At 48.1% G+C, this 15,544-nt stretch overlaps 1 pseudogene; it reads left to right on the top strand.

Moving 5' to 3' along the window:
• The first annotated feature begins 6,627 nt into the window (after positions 1–6,627).
• On the top strand, positions 6,628–7,334 carry LOC107129023 (small ribosomal subunit protein eS26 pseudogene; annotated as a pseudogene).
• Positions 7,335–15,544: the final 8,210 nt, after the last annotated feature.

The following is a 15,544-nucleotide window of genomic DNA, read 5'->3' as shown; positions in this document are numbered from 1 at the left end:
TAGAAAGGACAGTCTGAGAAGCATTGCCTTAGAGCAGACCCAAGACAAGCGTTCAGGGTCCTAAAGTTTTCCTGGGAGGTGATCCCAGGAAGCACTTTCAGGGGAATCACTGAAACAAGGGAGGTATTTGGAACCAAATTGTTTCCCTGTTGAAATTTATATGTTGAAGCCATAACTGCCAATAAGACTGTATTTGGAGACAGGGCTTTTAAGAAGGTCATTAATGTTAAATGAGATTATAAGGGTAGGTCCCTAATCTCATAGGTCTGATGTCCTTATAATAAGAGGAAGAGATACCAGAATCTCTCTCTCTCTCTCTCTCCTCAAAAGCACAGAGGAAAGGCCATGAAAGGATGCAGCTAGCAGGCGGCCGTCTGCAAGCCAGAAAGTGAGCCCTCACCAGGAATCAATCCTGACGGCACCTTGATCTGGACATCCAGCCTGCAGAACTGTGAGAAAATAAATTGCTGCTGCTTAACCACCCAATCTATGGCAGCCCCAGCCAAGTCATACAGGAGGGAAGGCAGCCAATAAAGAGTGTGTTGTTAAGTCAGTTACCCCTCTAGGCAATGAAGGTTGGCCTACTGCAGAACTCTCTGGAATGTGGCATGAATGCTTCAGAGTTACCCATCCAAGAGGGCAGGCTCATACATTTATCCACTAATTCCTGGAAGTCACTGAGGACGACTTCCAGGAGGCGATAGTGCCCTAGATGTAGAACAGCTTCAGAGAAAGCCCTAGGGCAAGGTGATGCGACTGCTGGCAGCTGGATATCAGGCCGGTGTGCACTGAGAAGGTAAGTCCCAGGGTATATGGGCAGGCAGCAGTGAAATCTGCACCTGACAGCCTAGCCGAGGTGGGAGCCTGGTGAAAAACACAATGCACACTCAGTTGTCTAATGATAATGCTAATGACTAGCACTTATTGAGTGCTTGCCAAGTGCCAGGCACTGCTCCAAGCCCAACATGTATTAACCCATAAGGTTATTATGACAACTCCATAAGGGAGGTGCCATAATCCTGCCCTTCTTGTAGATGACAGGACTGAGGCACAGAGATCCTAATTACCAGGTTCAAAATGCCCCAACTAAGAAGTTCCACAGCCAGGATTCAAACCTGGTCAGTTTAGTGTCATAACTCATCCCATTTGACACTTCTCTACACAAACTCCCCTGGGGTTCTAACTGTTGCATTTAAACAAAGCTGCCTACAGTTTTGAGAACTTTTATTAATATTGTTATTATTATTTTAGAGATGGGGTCTTGCTCTGTCACCCAGGCTGGAGTGCAGTGGCACAATCATGGCTCACAGCAGCCTTGAACTCCTGGGCTCAAGTGATCCTCCTGCCTCGGCCTCCTGAATAGTTGGGATTACAGCTGCATGCCACCACGCCTGGCTAGTTTTTTTATTTTTTACTTTTTTGTAGAGATGGTATCTTGCTGTGTTGCCCACGCTCATCTCAAACTCCTGGGCTCGAGTGATCCTCCCACCTCAGCCTCACAAAGTGCTGGGATTACAGGCCTCAGCCACCATGCCCGGCCCTTAAATGAGTTATTAACTGGCATAGCAGCCTGGAACTCAAAAATGAACCAAGGAGAAATGGGAAAACTGAGGCCTCACAAGGAAAAGGACCTGCCAAGACCACAGCACGTGACTGGCTGACCCAGGACCGGGACCGAGGCCCCTGCCTTCCAGGAGTTTCCTGCCCTCAGCCCTGTGGCCTGTCCCTGTGGGTGGCTGGGCTGGGGCAGGGGCAGTGTGATCACATGGAGAGCTGGGGTCCTACAGAGGATACCAAGTGTCCTGGAGTCTCAGCGTAGGATCATATTTAAATCCAGGGTGCCAGAAGACCTTCCCCAAGAAGAGTAGCTAGAGCAGTGATTCCCAACCTTCTTGGCACCAGGGACTGGTTGTGTGGAAGACAATTTTTCCATGGACCAGTTTGGCAAGGGTGGGTGATGGTTTCAGGATGAAGCTGTTCCACTTCAGATCATCAGTCATTAGATTTTCATAAGAAGCACGTGACCTGGATCCCTTCCAATGTGCAGTTCACAGTAAGGTTCATGCTCTATGAGAATGTCATGCTGCCGCTGATCTGACAGGAGGCAGAGCTCAGGCGGTAACGCTTGCTCACCCACCGTTCCCCTCCTGTTGTGCAGCCTGGTTCCTAACAGACCATGAACTGGTACCAGTCCATGGCCTAAGGGCTGGAGACCTCTAGAGGACCCAGATGTAGGACAAGCCAACATTTAAAGACTTAGGGAGGGATGCAGAAGAGAGGTCAAGCCAGGCACAATGATTCACGCCTATAACCCCAGCACTTCACAGGCCAAGGTGGGAAGATGGCTTGAGCTCAGGAGTTCAAGGTATTGCAGTGAGCTCTAGCTGCACCACTGCACTCCAGTCTGGGCAACACAGCGAATCCCTATCTCTACTAAAATTTTTTTAAAAGCTGGGCATAGCCAGGAGTGGTGGCTCACACCTGTAATCCCAGCACTTTGGGAGGCCAAGGCAGGTGGATAGCTTAAGCTCAGGAGTTCAAGACCAGGCTGGCCAACATAGTGAAACCCTGTCTCTACAACAATACAAAAATTAGCCTGGCATGATGGCAGGTGCCTGTAATCCCAGCTACTCAAGAAGCTGAGGCAGGAGAATCGTTTGAACCCGGGAGGCAGAGGTTGCAGTGAGCCAAGATTGCACCACTGCACTCCAGACTGGGTGACAGAGTGAGACTCCAGCTAAAAAAAAAAAAAAAAAATACTCTGTATTTGTCTATTTTAGGGTCTAACAGCCAATGCTGTTTGCATCTCCCCTGCAATCTAGCTTTTGCTGGCACATAAAAACATATTACAAACTGTGATAGTATGATATAATAAGAAATATATGCTTGGTTTCTTTTCTTTTTTCTTTTCTTTTTTTTTTTTTTTTTTTTTTTTGACAAGGTCTTGCTATGTTGCCAGGCTGATCTCAAACTCCTGGTCTCAACTGATCCTCCTACCTCAGCTTCCCATAGCACTGGGATTATAGGCATGAGTCACTGTGCCCAGACAGTATGTTTGATTGATTGGTTGATTGATTGATTGATTTTGAGACAGCATTTTGCTCTTGTTGCCCAGGCTGGAGTGCAGTGGCGTGATCTCTGCTCATCTCAACCTCTGCCTCCCGGGTTCAACCGACTCTCCTGCCTCAGCCTCCTAAGTAGCTGGAACTACAGGCGTGTGCCACCACATCCGGCTAATTTTGTATTTTTAGTAGAGATGGGGTTTCTCCATGTTGGCCAGGCTGGTGTTGAACTCCCGACCTCAGGTGATCCATCTGCCTCAGCCTCCCAAAAGTTTTGGGATTACAGGCACGAGCCACCATGCCCGGCCCTGTGTTTGATTTCTTACCACAGTTCCTAGCACAGAGCTCCTACAACCCTTGTAATTTCCTGAGCTAGCAGGGTGCTAGGAGCATTTTTGGTTCTAATATTTAGTCTTTGACCCTAGTTTCTGACACGTAGCCCCTAAAGCCCTTAAAAAGTCCTGGGTGATAGGAATGTATTTTGTTCTAATGAGGCAACTCTTGGAAGGGGAGAGGGGCTGGAGATTGGGTGGATAATTCATCATGCCTAGGGGATGAAGTCCCCATAAAAATCCCTGAACTACAAGGTTCAGAGAGCTTCCAATTCACTGTCACATCCCTGTAGCTTGAGGGTTACGCACCCCAACTCCATGCAGACAGAAGCTCTTGCACCTGGGGCCCTTCCAAACCTCACCCCATGCATCTCTTCATCTCGTTGTATCCTTGGCAACATCCTTTATCATAAACAGGCCAATGGAAGGAAAGAGCTTCCCTGAGTTCTGTGAGCCACCCTAGCAAATTGATAGAATATGAGGAGGGGGTTGTGGGAACCCCGATTTACAGCTGGTCAGTCAGAAGCACAAGTAAAATAGCCTGGAGCTTGGGATCGGCACCTGAAGCACAGGGGCAGGGGGCAGTCTTGTGAGACTGAGCTTTTAGCCTATGGGATCTGACACTACCTGTGTTGAGTGTTGACCAGGTAAGAGAAGAAAGTGTTGATTTTTTCAACGCACAAACCCTCCAACTAATTCCAAGTCCATACTACCAGCCACCTCCTTTGATTGTCGTGCAGCAAGACAGTACTTTCCCTATCCTAAACCACCCAGAGCCAGGTACCAGACAACCACGGACCATTCCTATAACCCAGAACCCGCCAGCTTTATTCAAGCTAGCTGGTCCTAACTGTTTCTGCCGTCCTGCACTGCCTTCCCCACAGGAAACGCAACGAAGGTCACTTCCTGGGCTATCCCCACAATCCTTTACCTCCTGACCCACGTGGGCGTTTCTCCCACGCAGGCCTGCCTGGGTGTCATGCCTGTCACTTCCAGGGGAACTGGGAATAACATGAAGCTTTTTCTTGTCTATTTTTTAGAGACAGGGTCTCACTCTTTCACCCAGAGCTGAAGTGCAGGGGCATCATCACAGCTCACTGCAGCCTCGACCTCCTGGGTTCCAGCGATCCTCCCACCTCAGCCTCCCGATACCTGAGGCTACAGGTGTGCACCAACCCACCTGGCTAATTTTTTAATTTTTTGTAGAGATGAGGTCTCCCTATATGGTCCAGGCTGGCCTCGAACTCCTGGCCCCAAGCAATCCTCCTGTCTCAGCCTTCCAAAGTACTGGGATGACAGCTGTGTGCCACCATGCCTGACCAACATTAAACTTTTCCTTCAATATCATTGACTCCTCTGTGTCATCACCCTCAGTCACCTTTATAAATTAAGACCCAGGCACAAAATCATAAAGGCAGAAGAAAGCCTGGTCACAGAAGCCGAGAAAGAAAAGAAGTGAGGGTCAGGCACGGTGGTTCACGCCTCTAATCCCAGCACTTTGGGAGGTTGAAGTGGGTGGATCATCTGAGGTCAGGAGTTCACGACCAGCCTGGCCAACACGGCAAAATCCTATCTCTACTAAAGATACAAAAATTAGCCAGGCATGGTGGCAGACGCCTATAATCTCAGCTACTTCAGAGACTGAGGCAAGAGAATCGGATGAACCTGGAGGGCGGAGGTTGCAGTAAGCCCAGATGGCACCATTGTGCTCCAGCCTGGGCAAAAGAGCAAAACTCCATGTCAAAAAAAAAAAAAGAAAAGACTCCAAGTTCTTCAGCTTTGGGACTCTAACTGACTTCCTTGCTCCTCAGCTTGCAGATGCCCTACTGTGGGACCTCGTGATCATTTGAGTTAAGGAGAATTAACTTATATACCCTATTAGTTCTGTCCCTCTAGAGAACCCTGGCTAATACACACCCATTGGGTCTACTAACCCAGAGCTCCGTGGTGACTTGGTTGTGGGTAATTTTGGCAGAGACAAATTGTGGGTAATTTCAGGGGAGCAAACATGCGAGGTAAAGAATGGGTTCAGCAAGTGTAGAGAGATGGTTGAGAAACTCTACTCCAAGGGAGGGTCCAAAAATGGGGCCCAGTTGGGAGGTCAAGACAGGATTATTTTAAACGGAGCCAGGCACAGTGGCTCATGCCTGGAATCCCAGCACTTTGGGAGGCCAAGGTGGGAGGATCGCTTTAGGCCAGGAGTTCAAGACCAACCTGGGCAAAATGGTGAAACTCCCCCAGCTCTACAAAAAATTTCAAAAATTAGTCAGACATGGTGGCACATGCCTGTAGTCCCAGCTACTCAGGAGGCTGAAGTGGGAGGATTACTTGAGCCCAGGAGTTTGAGGCTGCAGTGCGCTACAATCACACCACTGCACACAAGCCTGGGTGACAGAAGGAGACACTGTCTCTAAAGAAATAAAAATAATTAAGAAACAAAATGGGGCCAGGCACACACACCTGTAATCCCAGAACTTTGGGAGGCCAAGTCAGGAGGATCCCTTGAGCTTAGGAGTTCGAGACCAGCCTGGGCAACACAGCAAAAACCCCATCTCTGCAAAAAATAAAGAAAATAGCCAGACCTGGTGGTGTGCACCTATAGTCTCGACGAGTCAGGAGGCTGAGGCTGGAGGATCGCTTTGAACCCAGGAGGTTGAGGCTGCAGTGAGCTCAGATTGCACCATGATACTCCAGCCTGAGTGACAGAGTGAGGCCCTGTCTCAAAATAAATACAATAAAATAATAATAAAATGGGAGACACTGTTTTGTAGGCAGGAATGGTCCAGGAGACAGGCACGGTTGCAGACGGCACTCTTGGCACCTTCTCGCACAGGCTGTGCTGCTCACTGCTTCCCAGGAGACCATGAACAAGCGATTAAAGGTCCGCATCGATCCACAGACCTAAGGCCCATTTATTTCTGACTCTTGTCTTTTCCAGGGGCTGCTCTAAATAGATGTTGAGGAGGCAACCCTTGGACCCTAACAAAAACAGCAGGCTCCCCATGCTTGTGAAACTCAGTAAACCCCTTTTCCAGCTGAGAGCTCTTCTCCCCCTTGCAATGGCCCTTATACCTGTGAATCACAGGGCCCGATCCCTGTCTGCAGGGATGAGGTTTAGAAGGACACACTTTGGATGCAGGGCAAGCGAGTCCCAAGTTGGGACTCAGTCTGCGAGGATTGGCTTCACGCAGGAAAGAATTCAAACGCAACTCTCTCCAGTCCAGGCCTCCAAGATGACAAAGAAAAGAAGGAACAACGATTATGCCCAAAAGGGTCATATCACGTGCAGTCTATTCACTGCACGAACTGTGCCCGACGCGTGCCCAGGGATAAGATCATCAGGAAATTCGTCATTCGGGCGAGGCATGGTGGCTCACGCCTGTAATCCCAACACTTTGGGAGGCCGAGGCGGGTGGATCACCTGAGGTCAGGAGGGCGAGACCAGCCTGATCAACATGGTGAAACTTCACCTCTACTAAAAAATGCAAAAATTAGTGGGACATGGTGGCAGGCACGTGTCATCCCAGCTACTCCGGGCGCTGAGGCAGGAGAATCGCTTGAACTCGGAAGGCAGACGTTGCAGTGCGCCGAGATCGTGCTACTGCACTCCAGCCTGGGTGACAGAGCAAGACTCAATCTCAAAAAATAAAAAAAGAAATATGTCATTCAAAACATAGTGAAGGCCACAGCAATCAGGGACATTTCTGAAGCCAGCGTCTTCAATGCCTACGTGCTTCCCAAGCTGTATCTGAAGCTGCGTTACTGTGTGGGTTGTGCCATTCACATCAATGTAGTCAGGAAGCGATCTCGTGAAGCCCGCAAGGACCAAACACCCCCATCCCGATTTACACCTGCGGGTGCTGCCCCGTGACCCCCATCAAAGCCCATGGAAGGAGCTGAGTCCTTAAAGACTAAAAGACTATTCTCTGGAGAAAAATAAACTGGAAATTGTACTTAAAAAAAAAAAAAAAGGAGAATTCAAGGGCAAGCCAGTGGTAGGGTAGAAGAAAACAGCTTTACTGAGGCTGCAGGGTTACAGCTCCATGACTGCTCCTATGAGCAGCAGCTCAGGGCAGCTTTGCAGTCACATTCACACCTACTTTTAATTACATATAGATTAAGGAAGTGGCTTATGAAAAAAATAAAATTTGGTTTTTGTTTTTGTTTTTGTTTTTTTTGAGACAAAGTCTCGCTCTGTCGCCCAGGCTGGAGTGCAGTGGCCGGATCTCAGCTCACTGCAAGCTCTGCCTCCCGGGTTCAGGCCATTCTCCTGCCTCAGCCTCCCGAGTAACTGGGACTACAGGCGCCCACCACCTTGCCCAGCTAGTTTTTTGTATTTTTTTAGTAGAGACGGGGTTTCACCGTGTTAGCCAGGATGGTCTCCATCTCCTGACCTCGTGATCCACCCGTCTCAGCCTCCCAAAGTGCTGGGATTACAGCCTTGAGCCACTGCGCCCGGCCTGTTTTTGTTTTTGAGACAGGGTCTCACTCTGTTGCCCAGGCTGGAGTGCGGTGGCACCATCTCAGCTCACTGCAACCTCCGCCTGCCGGATTCAAGCAATCCTCCCACCTCATCTGCCTGAGTAGCTGGGACTACAGTCTTGTGCCACCACATCTGGCTCATTTTTGTATTTTTTGGTAGAAATGGGGTTTCACCATGTTGGCCAGGCTGGTCTCAAAATCCTGACCTCAGGTGATCCACCTGCTTTGGCCTCCCAAAGTGCTGGGATTACAGGTGCGTACTGCGCTGGCCTATGCAAAAGTTTCTAGAGAAGGGGTAGTAACTTTTGGGTCCTCGAGTCATTGTCCCGGAAAGGGACGGAAACGCCCAGGTGTTACCATGGCAGTGGTAAACTGACATGACACACTGGGGGGGTGTCTTATGGAAAGCTGCTTCTACTCTGTCCCTGTTTTTTGTTTTGGGGTTTTTTGTTTGTTTGTCTTGTTTTGTTTGTTTGTTTGAGACGGAGTCTCCCTCTGTCACTCAGGCTGGAGTGCAGTGGTAAGATCGCTCACTGCAACTTCTGCCTCCCAGGTTCAAGCGATTCTTCCACGTCAGCCTCCCAAGTAGCTGGGATTACAGGCACGGGTCACCATGCCCAGCTAATTTTTGTATTTTTAGTAGAGACGGGGTTTCATCATGTTGGCCGGGCTGGTCTCGAACTCCTGACCTCTGGTGATCCACCCGTCTTGGCCTCCCAAAATGCTGGGATTACAGGTGTGAGCCACTGCGCCCAGCTCCCAGCCCTGTTTTAACCAGTCCTCAGTTTGGTCCAGTGTCCAAGCCCCACCTCTAGAGTCAAGTCCCACCTCCTACCTCCCTTTGAGAAGATGGGGCAACGGCCTGTCCCCAAAACAGCCCTTGTGATGGCTAGCAAGATCTTGCAGGGTGCAAGGGGAGGGACGGAGACGAGTGGGGTTGCATGGAGAGAGTTTCTGTTACAGCCATAAATCCTTTGTCTCTCAGAAACGTGGACACTCTTCCCAATAATAGGCATTATTTCCAAAAAGCATTTCTTTGAAAAGGTTTCCTTTCACAAGTCCAAGGCCTGTCTGAGACGCTCTTTCCCCAGGCACTACAAGTTCCTAGTCTCCTCTCCTACTCTGTGAATTACAGCCTCTTCCTTCTCATTTATTATTCATGATTACGGTGACATATCCGGCCATCTAATTCGTTGTCTCCAAACGCTGACTTCATCTCCTTCCTTAAATGCTCATCCAGCTGGAATTTCTTCTGGAAAAGTTCTGGGCCTCACACTGGTGTTATCTTCCCCCTGAACAGGCATGATCCGCTTAGAACTTTATTGGAGATCTCGTAAAAGAGCCCTTCGGAAACAATCAGGGCCTCCATGTGTCACCAATCACTTAGCACGCAGAGAGGACAAATGAGTGCTAAATGCAATTGCTGGCTCCCGCGGCACTGCAGAGAAAATTCAAGGTGTCATCCTGCAGCTTTCCCCGGGTCAAGAAGGCTCCAAACACACCCCCCGGATCCTAAGAGTCCATCCTGACCACAAAGGTCATTGACTGCCTGGGGACAGTGGAGGATGGGCCAACATCTTGAATTCCCACAGGGAGACAAGAGGCTGTCCACCAGCTGAGAAGTGAGATGGAGCAGGGACCTCTTTTTTAGGGGCCTGGGGACCCCACAGCATGGAAATTAAGGAAAATTCTGGTTCTTTCGAGGGAAATTCCAGGCATCTAGCTAGCCCCAGAAGTAAGTCAATTGTTAAAACAAAAGGTAGCAGTAAGGCCGGCACGGTGGCTCACACCTATAATCCCAGCACTTTGGGAAGCAAAGGTGGGTGGATCGCCTGAGATCAGGAGTTCGAGACCAGCCTGGTCAACATGGTGAAACCCCATCTCTATTACAAATACAAAAATTAGCTAGGCATGGTGGTGCATGCCTGTAATCCCAGCTACTCGGGAGGCTGAAGCAGGAGAATTGCCTGAACCCAGGAGACGGAGGTTGCAGTGAGCCAAAATCATGCCGTTGCACTCCAGCCTGGGCAACAAGAGCAAAACTCTATCTCAAAAAAAAAAAAAAAAAAAAAAGTAATAGTAGCCTCAAACAATAAACCAAGCCAAGAAAGTAAGATTTCCAGAGATGTTTGCTTTCCATATAGAAACTAAAGATAACAACTTACCGTATGTCCCTGAGCTGTGTTTCAGAAACCTGGACCTCCACTGAACGCCTGAGATAAGGGGGAACTACAGACTGAATTCTGAGCACCATTCTTTGGTCTAAATTTCTTTCTGAGGGGCTTGGAGGGCATCACACCCCTGAGACAGTTAACGTTTTTCTCTGCTGACCCCAGTTTTAAACAAAGCTTCTCTTCCTTAACCAGTTGCAAATCAGAAAATCTTTGAGTCCACCTATGACCAGTAAGCCCTCGCTACAAGATATCTCACCTTTTCAGGCCTAAACCAATGTGTAACCTCTGTGTATTCGTTCACAATTTTGCCTGTAGCTTCCGTTTTTCTGAAATTTACCTCTGCCTTTAAAACTTTTGCCTGCAAGCCATCGGTGAGCCAGGATTTGAGCATTTTGCTACCGGGTCCTTCTCACTTGGCATACTACAAATAAATGCCTCCCTTCCTCCTTCACTCCCTCCCTTCCTTCTTCCCTTCCTTCCTTCTTTCTTTCCTTCCTTCCTTTCTCCCTCCCTCCCTTCTCTCCCTCCTTCCTTCCTTTCTTCTTTCCTTCCTTCCTTTCTCCCTCCCTCCCTTCGCTCCCTCCTTCCTGCCTTTCTTTTCTTTCTTTCCTTCTTTCTTTTTCCTTCCTTCCTTCTCTCTCTCTTTCTCTTTATTTCTTTCCTTCTTTCTTCCCCCCTCTCTCTTTCTTTTCTTTGAGAGAGTCTCACTCTGTTGCCCAGGTTGGAGTGCAGGGGTATGGTCTCGGCTCACTGCAGCCTCAACCTCTCCAGCTCGGGGAATCCTCTCACCTCAACCTCCCAGGTAGCTGGGACTATAAGCACACACCACCACGCTCAGCTAATTTTTTGTATTTTTTGTAGAAATAGGGGGTTTTGCCATGTTGCCCAGGCTGGTCTTGAACTCCTGACCTCAGGTGATCCACCCGCCTAGGCCTCCCGAAGTGCTGGGATTACAGGCATGAGCCACCACACTTGGCCTATATTTTTGTTTTGTTTTTAAGATGGAGTCTTGCTCTGTCGCCCAGACTGGAGTGCAGTGGTGTGATCTCAGCTCACTGCAGCTTCCGCCTCCCAGGTTCAAGGGATTCTCCTGCCTCAGCCTCCTGAGTAGCTGGGACTCCAGGCACAAACCACCACGCCCAGCTAATTTTATATTTTTTTAGTAGAGTCGGGGTTTTATCACGTTGGCCAGGCTGGTCTCGAACACTTGACCTCAAGTGATCTGCCCGCCTAGGCCTTCCAAAGTGTTGGGATTGCAGGCATGAACCACCACGCCCAGCCAATATATTTAGATACATAAATACTTACCATTGTTTTGCAATTGCCGGCAATATTCAGTACAGTCACATGCTGTGCAGGTTTGTAGCTTAGGAGCAACAGGCTACATCATCCAGCCTAGGTGTGTAGCAGACCACACCATCTAGGTTTGTATCAATACACTCTATGATTTCATACAACCATGAAATCACCTAACAATGCATTTCTCAGAAAGTATCCTTGTCATTAAGCAACACATGACTCTCTAGATGAGTCAATAAATATGTTAAAACTGACCAAATTGTATGCTTTTTTTTTTTTTTTTTGAGATGGAGTTTTGTTCCTGTTGCCCAGGCTGGAGTGCAATGGTGAGATCTCAGCTCACTGCAACCTCCACCTTCCGGGTTCAAGAGACTCTCCTGCCTCAGCCTCCCAAGTAGCTGGGATTACAGGTGCCCCCTGCCACCATGCCTGGTTAATTTTTTTGTATTTTTAGTAGAGACGGGGTTTCACCATGTTGGCCAGGCTGGTCTGGAACTCCTGACCTCAGGAGATCCGCCTGCCTCGACCTCCTAAAGTGCTGGGATTGCAGGCATGAGCCACCACGCCCAGCCCAAATTGTATATTTTAAATATGTGTGGTGTAACATACTACAATTATACCTGAATCAAATTGGAAAAAAAAAAATCAACTCAAGGAACTAAAATAAAACATTTTGAGAAGGAGAGCTTCACTTCCCCACTGGTCCTGAATTTCCACATCTTTTAACCCAACTTCTAATTTTAGATAGAAAAGAAAGAAAAGGAAAAGAAAAAACGACACTAAAGTGAGACTTCACTTTAGAAAAGTGTTGAAAATACGTTAAACACTGAGGTGTTACCATAATAAATGAATAATTCCAGAGCTGTCTTATCAAATATTTTAAAATATTTAAAGTTAGCAAGTGCAGAGAAAATTAATGTTGAGTAAATAATTTTAATGAATAGATCCTATTATGTTCTAATGAGGGTTTTTTTTTTTTAATTCTGATTTTATTTTTGTAACAGAAGCTTTTCTTTCCAAGTCTTTTTTTTTTTTTTTTTTTGAGACAGAGTCTCATTCTGTGGCCCAGGCTAGAGTATAGCGGCGTGATCTTGGCTCACTGCAACCTCTGCCCCTCCAGGTTTAAGCAATTCTCTGCCTCAGCCTCTGGAGTAACTGGGATTACAGGCACATGCCACCACACCTGGCTAATTTTTTTGTATTTTTAGTAGAGATGGGGTTTCACCATCTTGGCCAGGCTGGTCTTGAACTCCTGACTTCGTGATCCACCCGCCTCGCCCTCCCAAAGTGCTGGGATTACAGCCATGAGCCACCGCGCCCGGCCTCTTTCCAAGTCTTCTTAAAGGGAATTTACTATTCCATATGTTTAAAGCACAATTTAAAGAGAACGAATCCGTTTTAAACTAGATAATGAAGTCTACAGTGTACAGACAATTTCGTGTACAGACTTCTTGTCTGGTCCTTCGGTTGATTCCCAGTCTGTTTCTTTTCTTTTCCTTTTTTAAGAAACAGGGTTTCTCTCCACCACCCAGGCTGGAGTGCAGTGGCGCAATCACAGCTTACTGCAGCCTCCACCACCCGGGCTCAAGTGATCCTGCCACCTTAACCTCCCAAGTAGCTGGGACTACAGGCATGTGCCACCATGTTCGGCTAATTGCTTATATTTTTCATAGAGATGGGGGTCTCACTGTGTTGCCCAGGCTGGTCTTGAACTCCTGAGCTCCAGTAATCCCCCTGCCTCGGCCTCCCAAAGTGCTGGGATTACAGGTGTGAGCCACCTCTCCTGGCCCTGTTTCTTTTCTGTTTCAAGGCCTTGCACAAGTCACGCTGCCACTCTGAGCCTCAGTTTCCCCATTTGTAACATTGAGACAATAATTCCTCAACCCCAAGTAGCCTGATGCATGGCACACACTATAGCGATGGAAGACGGATTTCCTTCCTGTATAGCAATAGCTGATAATTATTTGATGTTATACTCAGCCCTAAAACTGTTATCTCTGAAAAGGATTTCTGAAGGGAGAAAATGACTATGCTTGTTGCCTTCACTCAAGTCTAAGTACTGTTTATACAATAAACTGGATACTTCTGGATGCAACATAAAATGTTCCTAAAATAATCCCACCTTTCATTCCTCAACCTGCCAGACAGCTGAACCACAGCTTTATGAAATATGAAGAGAGCCCACTTTTACGGCCGGGCATTCATCTTCAGGCTCCTTGGCATACGAGTCCCTCCGAGTTACTTTATTATTTCCAAGAAACTGTAACTGAGCCTTTTTATATACCTGCTGTTGTCGTAAGAGTGATCACACATAAAGCATGTCAACCGAATCGGAGAAAGGCATCCTTCATCTGGTTTACTGTTTCCTTGAGACAGCTGCTCTCTGGGCTTGGTCGGCTGACAGCTTTGATAGGATTATTGAGCACAGCTTTTCATGCAAAAGAAACCTGGATACCCAGGCAGTCCTCCCTTGGTTGGTCCAGCCAGGGGGCTGGGGTTGACAGGATGCTCCTCTCAGCAGATGAGGGTCAGGTGAGCCTGACCCGCAGCTGCTCCTGGGTGCAGGCAGCTGGGCTTGGAGTAAATGCTTAACCACAGAGACAGCTGCGAGGGTCTCAGGCACCCTTCCCTCTGTGTCTCCATCCTTCCTGTGGCTCCAGCCCAGCCTCAACTCCCTGTTGGGGCCAGCCATCTTGTCCCTTCTCCGCCAAAGGACCAGGTAAGATGTGTCTGCACAAGCAACAAATCAGGGTACAAGTCTGTGCCCTGTGGTAACTTAATTATATAATTATTCAAATCTGATTTGTTCTCTCTCGCTCGCTCTTTTTTTTTTTTTTTTTTCACAGACAGGTTCTCCCTCTGTCACCCAGGCTGTAGTGCAGCGGCGCCATCTCGGCTCACTGCAACCTCTGCCTCCCGGGTTAGGTGATTCTCCTGCCTCAGCCTCCTGAGTAGCTGGGATTACAGACATGCGCCACCACAGCCAGCTAATTTTTTACTTTTGTAGAGCCGGGGCCCCACTGTGTTGCCCAGTCTGGTCTCACACTCCTGGGCTCAAGCGATCCTCCTGACTCCCAAGGTGCTGGGATAACAGGCATGAGCCACAGCACCTGGCCTTGTTCTCTTTAAATTGTGCTTTCAACATATGGAATAGTAAAGTCCCTTTAAGAAGATGTGGAAATAAGAGCTTCTGTTACAAAAATAAAATCAAATTTTAAGAAGCCCCTCATTGGAACATAATAGGATATATTCACTAAAATTATTTACTCAACATTCATTTTCTCCGTACTTGCTAGTTTTAAATATGTTTGTCTGACAAGACAGACCTGAAATAAGGCAGATCTAGCTCCAACTCGCCTCCCCAGGCGTCAGTTTCCCCGTCTTTAAAATGGGGACAGAAAAAAAGGCTTAAAAAAAAAAAAGGATCAAATGAGACAGTGGTGGTGAACATGCTTTGTAAATTAACCCAAGGCCTTGGTGGCTCACCCCTGTAATTTTAGCACTTTGGGGGGCCGAGGTGGGGGATCACTTCAGGTCAGGAGGTCCAGACCAACCTGACCAACATGGTGAAACCCCCCTCTATACTAAAAATACAAAAATTAGCCGGGCGTGGTGGCACATGCCTGTAGTCCCAGCTACTTGGGAGGCTGAGGCAGGAGAATCGCTTGAACCCGGGAGGCAGAGGTTGTAGTGAACTGAGATCGCGCCGTTGCACTCCAAACTGGGGCACAAGAGCGAAACTCCGTCTCAAAAAATAAATAAATATAATAAATTAGCCCGAGGCGAGCTGTTATTGCCATTATCATTCCTCCTTTGCATTAGAAAGACGCTCACCCTCCTCCCGCAGGCCCTGAGGCTTGCAGATAAACAGTAAATGTTTGCCGACTGTAATCCCTGCAGAAGCGCTCCTCCCGTGAGCCGGCTCAGCCTGGCAACCCTGAAGAAATCACTTATCAAATCGAGGAGCGCCCGCCTTCCCGCAAGGTACCCCCTACTACCTAAAGGGAAGTCTCTAAATACCCTTAAAAATAAATCTCAAAAATAATTTTAGTCTCATTAATTCTGGAAACAAACAAATGCAGAGGAAATACGACGACCCGAATTAAAGGACAAGGCAAAAGGGGACGAGAGGTCCCTGGGGGGCGGGGGCGCGGTGACCCTATACTTGACCACAAGTACCTGGACCCGCAGAGGG

This window comes from Macaca fascicularis, chromosome 3 (assembly GCF_037993035.2).
Source record: "Macaca fascicularis isolate 582-1 chromosome 3, T2T-MFA8v1.1".
In the NCBI taxonomy this organism is placed as follows: Eukaryota; Metazoa; Chordata; class Mammalia; order Primates; family Cercopithecidae; genus Macaca; species Macaca fascicularis.
Note: the sequence above shows the minus strand (reverse complement) of the source record. Positions and strands in the feature narration are given on the sequence as shown.